This window comes from Agelaius tricolor, unplaced genomic scaffold, assembly GCF_023055355.1.
Source record: "Agelaius tricolor isolate 1412-34295 unplaced genomic scaffold, bAgeTri1.0.p SCAF_53, whole genome shotgun sequence".
NCBI lineage: Eukaryota > Metazoa > Chordata > Aves > Passeriformes > Icteridae > Agelaius > Agelaius tricolor.
This window is the reverse complement of record NW_027269313.1, coordinates 2490056-2505557: the sequence shown is the minus strand read 5'-3', so window position 1 is coordinate 2505557 and position 15502 is coordinate 2490056. Positions and strand designations below refer to the sequence as shown.

Below are 15502 nucleotides of genomic sequence, written 5' to 3'. Positions count from 1 at the left end.
AACTTCCAGTTCCCCCTGCTGCTGTCCTCACCATGAGCCCAGTCCTGCTGCCTGCTCCCAGAACCCTGCTCAGAGCCACACATGGCCTGTCCTCAGGATCAGCAAATGCAGGTTTCCTCTGAAGCCACCGTGCTGGGGAGACTGGTTTAAGTGCCAGTGTGGCATTTCCAAGACCAGTTGTGAACTGATCTGCACATGATCAACTGCTCAGACCAACTCCCTGCTTTCCAGTTCAAGGAACTGCCACCCAGTCTTACCCAGAAAGTGAAACGTCACTGCCAGGCTCACAGGATGATCCAGTAAAACATTCACACTTAGTTTTTTCAGGAGATAAGCAAGCTAACCACAGGAACAAGAGTAGGAAATCCCCAGTTTTTTCTATCCCCTTTTGGCTGACTCTCTCTATAAACTTTCCAAATTGCCAAAGACACTAAAGTGCAGAAGCCTGTAATTAAAACTTCTCTTATTAAGATGCCTCTGAAAAACCCTGTGCATATAAATGCATACATCTCTAGAAACAGAAACATGCACACACACACACACACACACACATATGTATTTGTGTACGCACATATCTGTTTGTATCTCCCAGCCAGTATTAGAATACATCTAATCTCCAGCTCATTTAGATGACTTCTTACATTCAGCTTAGATTTTGCACAAATGAATTATCCAGGCTCCCATTCTGAAACCTGACTGAGACCATCAGCAGCACATTGTGGACCCCAAGCAGCCTAAACTGTGCAAGCAATCAGTAGCCAAAAAGTTCCTTTAGCAGCTGATACTTGCACACTTACCTGTGAACAAATGTAGAATAAGGACTACGCTGGCACGTCAGCGGCCCTCCAAAAGAAAACACTCAAGGCTACTTTCTTCCCTTAGATAAGAGGAAATGGGTCACATCACCTCCTCACAGATCCTAAGACAGAATCCTGAGCTATCGGAGCAATTCCGAGTCGTGCAAGTGAGTACACTTCAGTCAGTAAGAGGAAAGGTTGTTTCCAGGCTTATGCAGAGTAATTTAGCCTTCTAACAGTTTTTTCCTGATATTTTCTTAAGAGGTTGGCTGCTTTGATATTTTCTGAGTTACTGCAGACAGTATGGACGGAATTGTTCCTGCTGCCAAGTGCCACCTGGTGGGAACAGCAAAGGGGTTTGCAAGTAGTGTAAGGGCTCCTTCTCCAGCTGGAAACAGAGCTGGATTTGTATTTGTAATTTGTGGCAATTCACTGCTGTACCCTGCTCTGAATAATTTTTCCTTATTTTGGGTAAAAGGAAAAATACCCCTGCTGCAGGGCACATTTTATTTTACTTTATTTTATTTTATTTTATTTTATTTTATTTTATTTTATTTTATTTTATTTTATTTTATTTCATTTCATTTCATTTCGTTTCATTTCATTTCATTTTCTCCCCGCTATGTTTCCTTGTAAAACTTCAAAAAGCATGTAAGATCAGCGGGATGGCAGTTGCTACACAAATTGCCCAGATGTTATTCTCATTCAGAATTCTGAATTCTCATTCAGAACCCGAGTTTTGGTTATCATTACAAAGCCTTACCAATATTTTGGTCATATTTGTGGATTTTGGGATACATCATTCAGAAATAAAATTGGCCAGTCGGTTGTTGGGAGTTTTTTTGGTAGTTGCTGTTGTTTAAACCCACCAGAAGAGTCTGGATGTGACCATTTCATTTCAAGCAGGCTGGTGCAATTCTTGCAGTAGTTAACTAATTAGCTGCACAGACTGAATAGGGGACTGTAACAGGCACACTGCAATGGGATGTATATGTCTGAAACCTGCCCTGCTTGTGGCCAAAGGTGTCTAAAACATTGTTATAATTATTCCTGCCTGGTGTGTTTTAAGGCAGAGCAATGAAGACTGTATCCTCCTCATTTAGCTCTGTTGCTGTTCATAAGATTTTTCACTGCACTCACTGAATCAGCTGACTTTTTCTTTTTTTTCATCATTTTGACATTACAAATAAAACCTATACTTTTCTGTGACGTGAGAGCTCTGTTTCTGTGTGATTGGGCAAGAGCAACTTGCAATCTTTACAGCTGGTAGCAAATGTGTTATTAAAACCCTCAGCACTATGATGACAGCTCACGTGTACAAAAATGATGGACAAACCAAAGCAGGTGGCATTAAAATCTAAGTGGCTGCTTTTTTGGTAATAATGGTGAAGCCTAAACCACCCCCTCCCCAAACACAAAGGGGCTGTAAAGCACATTCCCAGTGACTTGTGTCAGCCTCCCTATCTTGTGCAGGATCAAATCTACTTTGGTCATTCTTGACAAATATTTTGAAATAAATTTCAGTGGCAGAGTTTAGATAGCTTGGCAGGCTGTTTTCATGTTTAAACACTTGGAATTCTTCACTTTTTTCCTCCAAATTGCTCATCAGAAGAGGCCTGCCTGAAAACCAAAATAATTTCTCTTTCCTGCTCTTGGTGGCAGCATTTTCCAGGCTGTGAAGCCTTAGTCACTGCAGAGGACTCCTCAAGGTTCCTCTGACAGCTGATACCTCATACAATTCACAGGTCCCTTGCTTATATTATTTTCCTCGAAATGCTCTCATCTTTTTATGATCCTTCTTAAAAGATAAAGTCACAAAGCAGAATCAATACCCTGAGCATTCACTGCAGTTAATCAAACAGTTGCCTCTTGTGACTCCTTTAAGTCATACCCACATGTCACTCATTTCCTTTTCCACCACATCATGTGGTTGGCTAATGTTCTCCTTCAATTTCTCTAAAATTTTCAGGTGTATTGCACTTTTTTTGAACTGAAAAAATGCAGCCTAGACAGTTTTTTGTTCACCATTTTAATGGTTTTCCCTTTCCTTTTCTTTTGACTTCAAACTAGTCCATGATTATTTTGCCTGATTGATTTCAGATACTTTTCCAGCTAATCAAGACTCCTTTGGATTTTAGCCTATCCTGAGGAGCCCTGGTAGCTCTCCCAGGGTGCATTTTCCCAAGCTTAGCAAGGAGTGCATACTCCTGCATTCAGTTACTTTCCAAAAAATTACGAAACAGCACTACATTGCATTCTTGCAGACCAATTATTTTATCTGGGGAAAAGGCACAAAGTAAAATACAAGACTTTTAAAACTCATTATCTATATAAATATTTGATATAAATAGTTGGAAGACAAAACTATTCAGATTTTATGTCCTATTTTATGTCCTATTTGATAACTGGTTGCAAATATTTGAGAAGAGACAAGCCAACAAATCTTTTGTTCTGCTTTTAGAAAATGGAAGTGAAACAATATAGGATTTTTCACTGGCTTTCACTGCCAGAAGTGCAGTTTTATCTCCTGCTCCATATTCTCTCCAGAAACTGCAGTTTACACGACAGTTCTAAAAGAGCAAGTTTTGCAGCCTGTATTGCAAAGAATGTTTTCCTGAGCATTAGCGTAAAAGATCTCAGATAAACCTTGAACAGTGACTTATCTAATGTCTAGTTTCAATAAGATTCATCTCCTACATGTTTTATCACAGCTCACTTCAAAAATTTACTATTAATGGTAATTTTCATGTGTGTTTAGGTAAATCAATGTCAGTCTTATTTGTTTCATTCTCTGTCTCATAATGAGTGCGTGCATATCCAAGGAGGTAAGAACTACAGCCATTTTAATATCTTATTATTATGTTATTACATATTATCCTGCTTGTCCAGATCAATGGTACATTTCCTATACGGAGTCTTTATCACATTTCTTCCACATAACCCTTCACAATGGAAATTTCTTTGATAAGCTAATGAACCTGCCATCCTTTCATGTTTAATATTATTCCTGGATGCATTTGTGCTATCATTTCTATAGTAAACTGTTAGGCATGACTGCTAGCAAAGACTGTTTGCATCTAAACCTCTTTTTTTAACAATAAATATTTCTGAATCTAATAATTCCCTGTAGTAGTGTTGATGACAGTAACAGTAATAAGGAAATTGTTTTTGTAAGAAGCCAAATATCTCATAGAGCTGAAAATATATCATGTGCCACAAGAAAAATGTATTTTCAAAATACTCCTTCCACTTCTGTACCAGTGAGGGAGCATGCCCCAGGGAATCCTGATTTCCAATCCTAGAGGGTTGGAAATTCCCCTCTGTGCACAGAAGGCAGAGCCCAAAGCCTTCAACCCAGATTAATTTACAGTCACCAAGGAGATGCACAGGTCTGGCTTCCAGTGAAGAGTGGAGGGGACTGAAAGACAACCATAAAAAATGCCAAAAGGCAAGGATGCACCGTAGGTAAAGCTGTTATCATCGCTTTTGTGTTGTTTTTAGCATAACTACTAACAGTTATTTCAACAGCAGCAAAACAGAGCATCAGAAGGCCTGACACTGCATTGAGGCTGAAGGACTTCTAGCAGTATCCACCTTATATATAATCAGTGGAAGTTCCTCCTTCCTGTGCCTACATCCCTATAGAAGCCCTCAGTTCCTGTTAGGGGATTTTTTTTTCCCCTCATAAAATGCGAAAGAATAATTAAGTGTCTTTTAAATTATTTCATCATTCCAATGTTGCTGAAAAAACCTAGCTTTTTAATTCAAGAACCTCATATTAGAATGCACAGAAGTTCTTGTTCTTTCAAATCAAGAAATAAGAGTACTGTAAATTAAGATCAATTTGTACTATCATTTTTATGTATGAAGACCTTACTGGAAATTAGGAAGATTTCTGAATGCCCAATTAATTCTTTCTTCTAAACTGTCAATAATATGCTGCTAAGGAAGACTTCAAGAATAACCTTACTGTTTAGTCTATGCACAACAGCACCTCATCCATGCCCTAAAATTATTCTCTCCCTCCAGCTCTGCTTTGCCAGTCTGTCCCATTCACAACTATTTCCATAATTTCAGTCAACACTTGGTCCTCTTGTTTGTTCTTTAGTTAGTTCCTCAGTTCCTCTTGCACGAGTCACATAAAACATGCCATATTTTACTGCAGGTACTGTGCCTCTGACTGCTTCTCATGATTACTTTTCAGAGTACTCTGACTTCATCTTGCAACAGATTCAAAAGTTATCCAGTTATTTGTCTTGTAGACTGGGTAAGCAACATCCATATACTTACTCCCAGATCTTTTTTTCTTCCCCCTGCCAAAGGCCAGCCTGTCAGTATTTAAAAAAAAAATCAGCAATACCTACCAAGTGTGGCATCTGTCCCTGTACATACAGCATAATAAAATACTTTATTTTCTCACTTCCTGCTCTGAGAACTGTCCCGTGCAATTCTTGGTGTACAATGAGTAATAATCTACTGGATGCACCTCTGCAACCATTTGGGCATTTTAATAATTTCATAAGTTACATAAAGGTAAGAAGAAATTACTTTAAATACTTTAAATACTTTAGAAATTACTTTAAATACTTTAGCAACTAAATTTAACACATTTTTTAAAAAATCCCAAAACCCCCCAAAACTAAACAAAAAAACTCAGATGTAATTAAAAACCTTTTACTATAATTTATCATTTTCAGGCTGTGGTCCCAGAAACACAGAGGCTAATCTGTTACACAGCACTGTTACCTCCTTCATGTTCTCCCTCTGCTTCCACAGATATCAAGCTATTTTAAAAGATGCCTACAAAAACCAGCTAGAAACAAAGCCTAGGAGCCAGAAATATGTGCTTTATCAGCTCATGTCTTTTTTTAAGAGAGGTACTGCAGAATAATCTCCTAAAATTTTACTCTACAGAAAGTACAGAAACACTGGCATAGCATCTCATTAACTGTAGCATAACTATAAACCATAAAGATTGGGTATTATGTGGGACTACAGAACAATATGGAAATTCACTTAGCCTAGAAAGGTCTTCAGGACAGTGCATGACAGATCTTGACACCTTGATAGAAAGAATTCAGTACATTAGACCAATTTTATAGTAATTTTTTTTTTTTTAAACAGGTTCCAGTCCATTCAGTTATAAAGAAGTGTAAGATAATCCTGTTGTTTTCTGTGGTGATTCAGGGCTATAAAAGAAGTCACATGCCTGGAAAAAGTGCTAGCTTCTGCAAAATGCAGAGGACCATCAGCTCAACAACACAAGGTTTCACAAGCATATTTTGCTGGTATTCTGTTCTGTATTGCCACCCCAGCAGACTTACAACTTAATTTAAACTCCTCATCGATGTGCTTGAAAGAGAGATTGATCTTTGTCATTTTCAAAACACAGTTGCACTCCAGAAGAATCAGCAAATGGTCAGTAAATGGTGGCATTCATCAGCAAATGGTGGTTCACATACTAGGAATGTGAAGTAGTGGTGGAAAGGACCTCAGTAACCTATGCAGTTTACATATTCTAACTGGATTAAGGATGAGAAAAATTTAACAGATATGTTAGAACTCTGTCTGTGATCTGTAAAAAAGGAACCTCTGCTTTCCAGGACACATCTCATCTAGCAATTAGCACCTAGAAAGTTTTCCTTCGTATGCAAGCTAGATTTTGCTTTTTGCAAATATTTTCCCCCCATGCTCTCCTTATCCCCCAAAACTTCTCACCATTCCTAGAAGAAAAGAACCACAACCCTATATACAATGACATTCACGTTTCTCAGACTTCATTTTTATGTCCTTGTTTCCAAGTATTTCTGATTTTATTGCACACAGAGATTTTACAGTTCTGAAATAGAAAAGGCCATAAGTTGCATAAGTTCCATAAGTTGATTTTTTAAGTAAACATAACTTATTTTCAAACCTAATATTCTGTTCTTCAGCAGGTGCTGCTGACTTTATGTGGTGAAAGCTGTTGTAAGCCACTTACATTTTTGTAGTAGATAGTGGTGCCTGAAGACACAATGTGAGACAGAATAAAAAACATCCACTTTTTTGGAATGTACTTCTTAGCAAGTATTATTTGTTAGTTTTCCATATAACAAGAGTTTTCTGCACTCTGAAAACACTGAAAAGCTACAGCAGCACAGAAGGGGTTTAACAGAAAAGAGAGATTTCTGTTGTGTCTCACTACTTCACATCCAAGGTTCATATATTCACAATACACCTCAGAGAGAATGATTGCATAAATTGTCACTTCAAACAAGCACCATGCAGACTGTCCTAAACCATGAACTTCAGATACATACTGAAAAAAAAATACAGCTAAGTATAGCAACAATTTCCTTCTGTTTAATATCAGCAAAGCCTTCCTCATGCTGTGGCTGTGGGGTATCAGGAGAACGTGAGGGCACAGGATACAAGCAGAGAGGTGACATTTGAGCACAGACCTCTGGTCCACATCTGCTTTACCATCCCTGTCTCTTCTCCTCTGCTGATACTTCCACGTGTCTTCTCTCACTCCACCTTGGTCCTGAAGTAAAGATGGAAGCATCCTGCCACTTCTGCTCAAAGAAAGCATTTTGGTAGAAAATGCTTTGGCCATGTGGAACTTCACAAACTGGCCATCATCTGGGGGAAGTGGAGAGGAAAGTGCTGACCTCTTCTCCCTGGGATTCATGGCAGGACACATGGAAATGACTCAGAGCTGCGTCAGGGGAGGTTCAGACTTGACATGAGGAAGCATTTTTTTACCAAGAGCAGGGGGCAAACGTTGGAACAGGCTTCCTATAGAGGTGTTCAATGCCCCAAGCCTGTCAGTGTTCCAGAGGCATTTGGAATACTGCGTTTTTAATACAACATTAACTTCGGGTCATCCCTGAAGGGGTCAGGGAGTTGGAAGATATGATGGTTGTAGGTCTCTTCCAAATGAAAAAAATCCTTTATTCTTTGCCTTGCCTTGCCTTGCCCTTGCCCTTGCCCTTGCCCTTGCCCTTGCCCTTGCCTTTGCCTCCCCTCCCCTCCCCTCCCACTTCCCCTCCACTCCCCTCCCCTTCCCCTCCCCCTTCCCTGAACTGCCCTGAACTTCCCTGAATTTCCCTGAACTTCCCTTCCCTTTTCTTTTGTGAACTTTTCTAAACTCCTCTGAACTTTTCTGAATTTTCCATTTCTGAACTTTTATTTTCTTTTCTGTACTTTCCTTTCCAGAATTTTTCTTTTCTTTCCTGAAGTTTCCTGAACTTTCCTAAACTTTCCCAGAAATCCCTCTTCCTCTTCCTCTTCCTCTTCCTCTTCCTCTTCCTCTTCCCCTTCCTTTTCCCCTTCCCCTTCCCCTTCCCCTTCCCCTTCCCCTTCCCCTTCCCCTTCCCCTTCCCCTTCCCCTTCCCCTTCTTTACTTTCTTTTCCTTTCTTTTCCTTTCTTTTCTCTACTCTAATTCACCAACATACTGTTTGCATGGAGGTTCTCAGGTTGTTTTTCTCCCCATCTCAAGGGACTATGGTGGCTGATTATTGTGTAAAGTGTTGCAAAGCCTTTGCAAATAAAAAATTAAATAATTCAGAACAGAAAAAGTCTCTTCCCTGCTTGCCTAAGGCAAGTCATTTGAATAGAAGTGAGAAAAATATCATTTTGCCCATTATCAGCTCCACACAAGGTGGATAATGGGTTTGTTCTGGGCAGATGCTGGGGCTTTTAATAAAAATTCTCCCAAATAACTCTCTCAGGCTGCTATTCAACTGCAAGACATACTTATCATCATCCTCCTTATTATTATTATTATTACACCACCAGCATTACCATCACAATTATCCATCAAAATATCCAATAGCTCAATTGTAGAAGATCCCAAAGGACACGACAGAAAGAAAAATCCAATTTCCAATTATCCTGTTGAAGCTAAAATGCTCTCATTACTATCAGACCTGTTCTACAACATCTGAGAGACTGAGCCCTTGTGAGAGATGCTGTCAGATAAACACTGGCACAGCTCTTGCAGGGAGATGATTCTCCCACTGAAATCTACAATGTTTATTAAGAAAATGTGCTTTTTTAATTTTATTTTTTTATTCTGTATCTGTTTTTAAAACAACCATTTCAAACAAAAGCTATATCTAACCTAACATTCTCCTATATTAAACATTAGACATTAGATATAGCATCAGTTGCGTAAGTTTCTTTCTGTCTTCATCTTTTCCAGAATATAGATCAGATAATCCTTACTATCAATTTCATACTCCACTCTTTTTGTAACTTGGGAGATATGTCTCCAAATTAACACTTCAGTATTTACTATTTGAAATTTCTGTAATAATCTCTGAGAGTAAAAAGGCTCTGAGAGTAAAAAGGCCTCCCAGCAAATTAGGGAGACCAAACCTAAAAAATTTACAGTCTGTGTTGCTATTGCTTCTAATTCCCCAGGGATAGGCACTAACCATCCAAGTGACAACTTACAAGGACACTGCGCAGAATTATACTTTGTAAGGTCTCATAGAGAACCCAAAAATAGTTAAGCACTGAAATTGTGCTCTACCATAGGAAACAGTTCTTGTAAATTACTGAAATGTTTAATATTACAGTTGCAATGGCACTGTTCCAAATATTTTAACCTTACAGCACAAGCTCTTCATTACCTCACTAGCCACCCTTCCATCATTCATCGGTTCATAGTTAATGTAATTTTCTTTACCCTTTAGAGTTCATAACAGGGAACGCACTCAGAAGAAAAAATTCCCTCAATTTATTTTTTTTGGCAAATGTTCTTGGATAACACAGCACTGTAGAAGAAATAATTCCATTTAGCACCAGTAGAGCTAGCCATGACATCCCAGCAGCTGGAATCAGCTTGTAGCCATGTTTGTCTACAGACTAATTGCCTCATCTGGTACACCACTATTACTGGCAATTGGAACAGGTACTCTGTAGGACAAACTGGGAATAAAGCTGCAATCTGAAGGTGGAACTTGAAAAAGGGACTTGGACCAGAAACTTCTTTTGAGAAAGTACACAACTGACATGTCATCCTGTCAACCACATACTCACAAGTTTCTCCAACGCAGAAATGGTTTGTTTGAACAGCTGCAGGCCACTTTGGTTACTGCCCAGGCAACATGTCTATTGAGTGAAAGAAGCTGCTTGAACAGGCTTAGAATATGGAAAATCTTCAGCTTTTTCTGGAGACCCACTCTACAAAGACTATGTAGGATTTCTTAGTTTTGAGGGACCTGAAGCAATATCCTAATTCTGAGCAACTTTAGCAAGCACACGTCATCCAGGATCTCGAGCTGCATTGCAAGCAGAGCCTGTCATCACTTGGTTAACCTCAAGAAGCAATTTAGGAGCTGAATTGCCAACCAACACATCCCACCAGCAAGCACTGTGAAAAGAACAGAGGGTTTTCCTAATGTAACACAGCAGCTGAAAGGGGGCTGTTCAAGCCACAGATCACTGCTGTGGAGACCAGACACTTCTGCCCAGTCTTCTTCACTGAAAAGAAAACCTTTGTCACACTTGTCTTAACAGGTGAGAGTCTTCCAGAGGGAGGACCACCCACCACTGAAGCAGGCACACTTTCAAAAGAAAGACCAGACCTTTTGAACAGGAGGAGTTCAGCTGCAGGAGTTGAAGCATTTTATTTTCTCCAGAAAAAAAACCTGGTAGTTTCAATAGCATCCAGCTATTGAAACTTCCAGCTCTCTGCAAGTGTAATCAAAATGGTTAATCTGCCTTTGACATAATAGCATGGAGCTTATTTTGGATTCCTCAGTAAGGAGGGCTCGGGTGAGGCAGGCTTCCCCTTTCTTGTGAGTAAAGCACATCCAGTATGCTGGGTGAACAGAGAGAAGAGTGGTGAGAAAATGGTAAAAGATTTTCTGGTTTTAGCTGTTCACAAGGGGATATACTATGTATTTGGGAATGACAAAAAATCTTCTCTACCTGTCTTGATTGATATTGGATTTATTGGTACAAATTTATGAATAATAAATTCACTGTAATAAGCTGCTAGAAATTCATAAAAGCTACTGGTTCCTGTATCCTTTTATCTGGGTTTACTTGGAATTGTAGTATTTTTTATAATTAATAAAAGCCTGAGTCAAACAATATGTGAGGCCCAACATCTTATCTGTTCATCCTGACCATCCTATCCCCTGACGCTTCTACGTTAACTCAGTCAAATTTTTCACCTGTGATTGCAGGAACAATCCACCCCATCCCTAAAGTTCCGGGGACACAGCATGCCAAGAACAACAGCCTTTACCAACCTTGCTTTTCCTTCTGCTTTCCTAGCCCATGGAAGAGGGTTCATCCCGCGCAGCGGCTCTGTTCCCAGAGCGGCTGCTGTGCCCCACCGTGGGTACCACACCTGGTACCCACCACCTGCGAGCGGAGCCTAACCCCTGCCATGTGCCTGATGCAAGCCTGGAGTGCATTCTCGGGAACAGAGCCTGTTATAAATGATCAATCATGAGCCAAATTATCAAAAATGCGGAAAGATTTATTTATCTTTTTGCGCGACCGAAATACGATCCTCAAAACCACCACAGCCAAAGAGGCAGCGTCGAGCCCGGGATCGGCGCTGTGTGAACCTGGATCCGACCTCTATCGCATCAGAATCCCCCCGTTCACGAGAGCCGCTTCTAACGACAAGGTTTTATACAGTTTATTGTGCCCGAGGTGAAAGAGTCCCAATTTCTTTTGTAACTCTTCCCATTCATCGCTGTTCCTTTCAGTGTGCAGAGCTGGACAAAGATCGTCTCCAGGTGGATAGTCAGCGTTGATGGGCTCTGGGGAAGCCATGTATTCAGATGTATAAATCTGGTGTCCTTGGCTATCTTGATTGATGTTGTCTGTGGGACGATGATCGCTCTTAGGCGGTTTCTGACGACTGGAGATACCGGTGATCATCATCCTAGAAACATCTATTCTTACGCTAAAGTGTCGATCGTTATCTTAGCTGTGTCCGGGAACCTTAGAATCTGAATAGACATCTGCTCTGGCCTTGTGTGGTCAGAGACATGTTTGGATTTCACAATCCTTATAAAATACATTCTTTAATAGCATGAATTATTTCTAACATATATTGCAGAGCCAATATTGGTTCGGAAACCAAGGGTACTAAACCCCCCAGGAAGCCCTCACTGCCGCATCCTCGCTGCCACAGCCCTGGCAGTCCCCACCGCAATTCTCTGCAGGATGTGCCCATTCCCTGCCAGGATGCAGCCGCTCCCTAGGCGCTTACCAGGAGCCACAGGTGGCCCCCAAAGAGCAGCGTGACCCTGGGCTACAGCTGCCAGCGTGTCCTGGGGCTGCAGGAGCTGTGTCTCCCACCGTGCCTGGGCAGGTGCTGCTGCAGTGTCCCTTGTGGCCGGGGGTGACAGCGGGGCCATAGCGGAGCGCACTTGGGATCCCCTTTTGGGCACAAATGTCTTTCCAGAAGCTTCTGATCGATGTAAATTGGAGAGACTTTTCCCACTATTTTTTGAGCTCCAAGGGAACATTTGAAATTTGATTTCCTCATTTTTCCTTTCATTACTAATTATCTACTAATTTATCTTACAGAATTATCACTGGGGCCTTCTGTTACTCTTTTATCTTTTGCATTTCATCTACTGAAAGATGATTTTTCTTCTTCAGCTGGTCGCTTTTCCTTTCTTTTTCTGTGCTGACACCACCACCGTGGTTTCTCAGACAGTTTTGACCGTAGTGTTTCTAAGGCTCATTTGAGGCAAAAAACTTTGACATATGCCAAAACAGTGCATGGTTATCCTAACAAGAGCTCAAAAGCACAAATGCCTCTATGGTGTGTCCTTAAATGCTTTCACTTTTTGGCTCCCTGACTGTATTTGGAAGTGCTTTAAGTGTGTGTGAAGGGAAAGGAGCACTGTGGGCCACGCGGTGCCAGTAACAGTCTGGATGTCTGTTTCAGCCCCCGCAACTGAAGAACGAGTCTGGACTCTTCACTTTTCGGTTTTGAGGTTGTTTATTAATTCTTATCTATAAAATTTTCTTTCTGCCCATATGAGGTCCACTCTGCAGGGCAGCCACAAGCACTCTGACTGCCCCCAAGGCGGTGTTGTCTTTTTGTACTGCAAACTACGTATAACATATTTACCCTTAATTCCTAATACTTATCACCTATGTTAGACAGTGCACTTCTACTCTAAACCAATCCCAAAGTGCCAACATCACTGCAGAAAATGAAGAACAAGAAGAAGAAGAAAGGCTGGACACGCCCAAGTTCCTCCATCTTGTCCCCACAGCCCCCATACCAAAAATCCTAAAATTTTCACCCTGTGATCATTTTGTTATTACACTATTCAAGCGTCTGTGACTTTCAGGTCCTCATACAAAGTTGAGGGGGCTCCAGGGGTCAAAATCATTCCCCAGGTGTTTTGGGCTCCATGCCAGGGTCTCCAAGCCCCCCGGCGGGGTCCTCAGCAACTCTGGACACCCGGAGGGATGAACTGAGTTCCGACAACTTAGCAAAGGTTTAATTCTCGAGTGATTATTTTGTATCATTCAGCTGCTTGGAACATTGATTGAATCCTGTATTGGAAGCAAACTTAAGCATTTCTAAGGCATATCATTTTTTTCTGGCAGTTCTTGGTGTGACTGTAATTTGGGATTTTGCACTATGTTTAAAATAATCTCTATGCAATTATATAGATATAATCAATATTTTGAGTTCAGCATATCTTTTTATAAGAACTGATTATATGTAATTTTTACTTGGTATCCATAATGTCAAATAAAGAGGTGGGAGTAATGTTAAAAAGATAGCTGGAGATGCCATATGAAATAAAGAATATAAGGAAGCCTCAAAGCACTGCAAGGTAATTATTTTATTACTTGGAAAGTAATATTTTTGCATATTTTGTTTGCTGTTCCTACCCATACAGTTGTAAAGTAATGTGGAGTATGCAGTACCTTATTGACATAATGGTGGAAATTGATTTTCAGGTTTCATGTTCATAACTTCCTTGATCATTCATGTTAGTAGAGCACAGGTGAACTTTTATTACCTTTCCTTTTGCATTTGCTTATATGTGGTGATAAGAATATGAAGTGTAGAGTGCTAGTGTTAAAAATCCTCTTCTAATCTAGACCCCACAGAGGAGCTTTGAGCTCCAGGTATGGTTACTGACAGAACAGTTCAGATATGTAACCTTTTCTAGCAGGAAAAGCTGAATTTACTATTTTTTTCCAAAAAATTACTTTAACATCTACTATTACCTGATTGAATAGTTCATAAACTGTAACAACAAAACTCAGGCCATGGATCAGTAAGATGCATTTCACTCATTTTTTAACTCAAAATTGTGTAATTTTAAGCAGTCTTGAAGCAAGACAAAAATATCTACAATTTTTAGTTATTCATTGGCCTGGCAGCTGCTGTTTTAAAGCAACCTGATCAGGCCAAAGTAGAATATAAGAAGGCTATTGATATTGAACAAGACCAGTTACTATCAGTTATGTTCAAGATCCACTTTTTCTCTCCCTGAAAAGTGTAAATATGGAGTTGAATACAGGAACAGAGCAGAATTCAGGCTTGGATCATGTTTTCTTGAGGCTTTTAGTTCTGTGGTAGCTTTAGAGAAGATGAGGTATGTATTATTTTTGTGTCCAATGTCGAATCACAGTGAACTTCAATTTCAGTGTATTTAAGTTTGTATTTAGGCTAAATAGCAGTGAAGCTTAGAAGGGAAAGCATGAATTGAAACAAATAAGGAAATTCATCCATGTTTGGAAATTTCTCTGTTTGTAGCTGAAGAAACACTTGACAAGGCTCCTCTGCTTTAACTAGTTTATCCAATTCATCTTGTTTTATCTTATTTTTCCAGCTTTCACCATGAAGTGGATTGTTAATGAATTTTGCTGTTAATTATTTAAATGTATTTAAAATGTTAAATGTATTTAGAAACATGGTGCATGAAAGCCTGTTGCAGTATATACTCACCATGTACTTGGGGTGTCCTTTAGAGATTTGTGACACATAAGTTTGCATATTAAGTCAGTCTCTGACTGCAACAAAAACATCTATTTTTCTAAAGTTCTTAGTATTTTCAATATAAATACCTTCTTAAAGTGTGATTGTTGGTAGCTGATTTAAAGGTGCCTGATACTGAAACTGCTCAGTTTTGCATTCAGATTCTGCATTTTTATCACTATACAAAACATTATCATGCTTGGATGTAGATCTTTCATGGCATGACTTAATGTGCTTTGTATATAGTCAGTTGTGCAGGCAGGTTTATGTAATATATACAGGTTTTGCATAGTTGTTTGTAATTAGCTTAGGAAGCTAGGAAAGCTTTTCATTTAAAATAAGAGGACTCAGAAGGCTGTGCAGAAGTATCAAGGTAGATTCTGCTCAGTGATTACCACATTAACACTTGACTTCATAGAAGGTAATAGAGTAAGTTTTGTAGACAGAATTTGTTCTCATGACATGTAGCCTTTAACACTAAGTCTTTCTCCTTTTTTAAATTCTTTTTTTTTCTAGTAAGGTGATGAAAATTCCTATGAGAAGTTTAACCATCCAACCAAACAGATGTCAAAGGGGGCTTAGCAGATCAAAAGCTCTTGGAACTCTATGTGAGGCAAAGGATATTGAATACCAAAATTCACTCTTAGGATTTCTAATTCAGTGGATGCCATTGCTGATACACAGATTAGACATAATTTCTAGAAAAGCCTTGTCACATTGGTGTGTCAGGAC

General features: G+C 39.7%; 1 long non-coding RNA gene across 1 annotated transcript; it reads left to right on the top strand.

Annotated features, from left to right (window-relative positions):
• The first annotated feature begins 1 nt into the window (after position 1).
• On the top strand, positions 2–10884 carry LOC139604612 (uncharacterized). Its single transcript, XR_011684022.1, has 3 exons — positions 2–964; positions 5002–5064; positions 10306–10884. It is a non-coding gene; the product is annotated as an uncharacterized lncRNA (long non-coding RNA).
• Positions 10885–15502: the final 4618 nt, after the last annotated feature.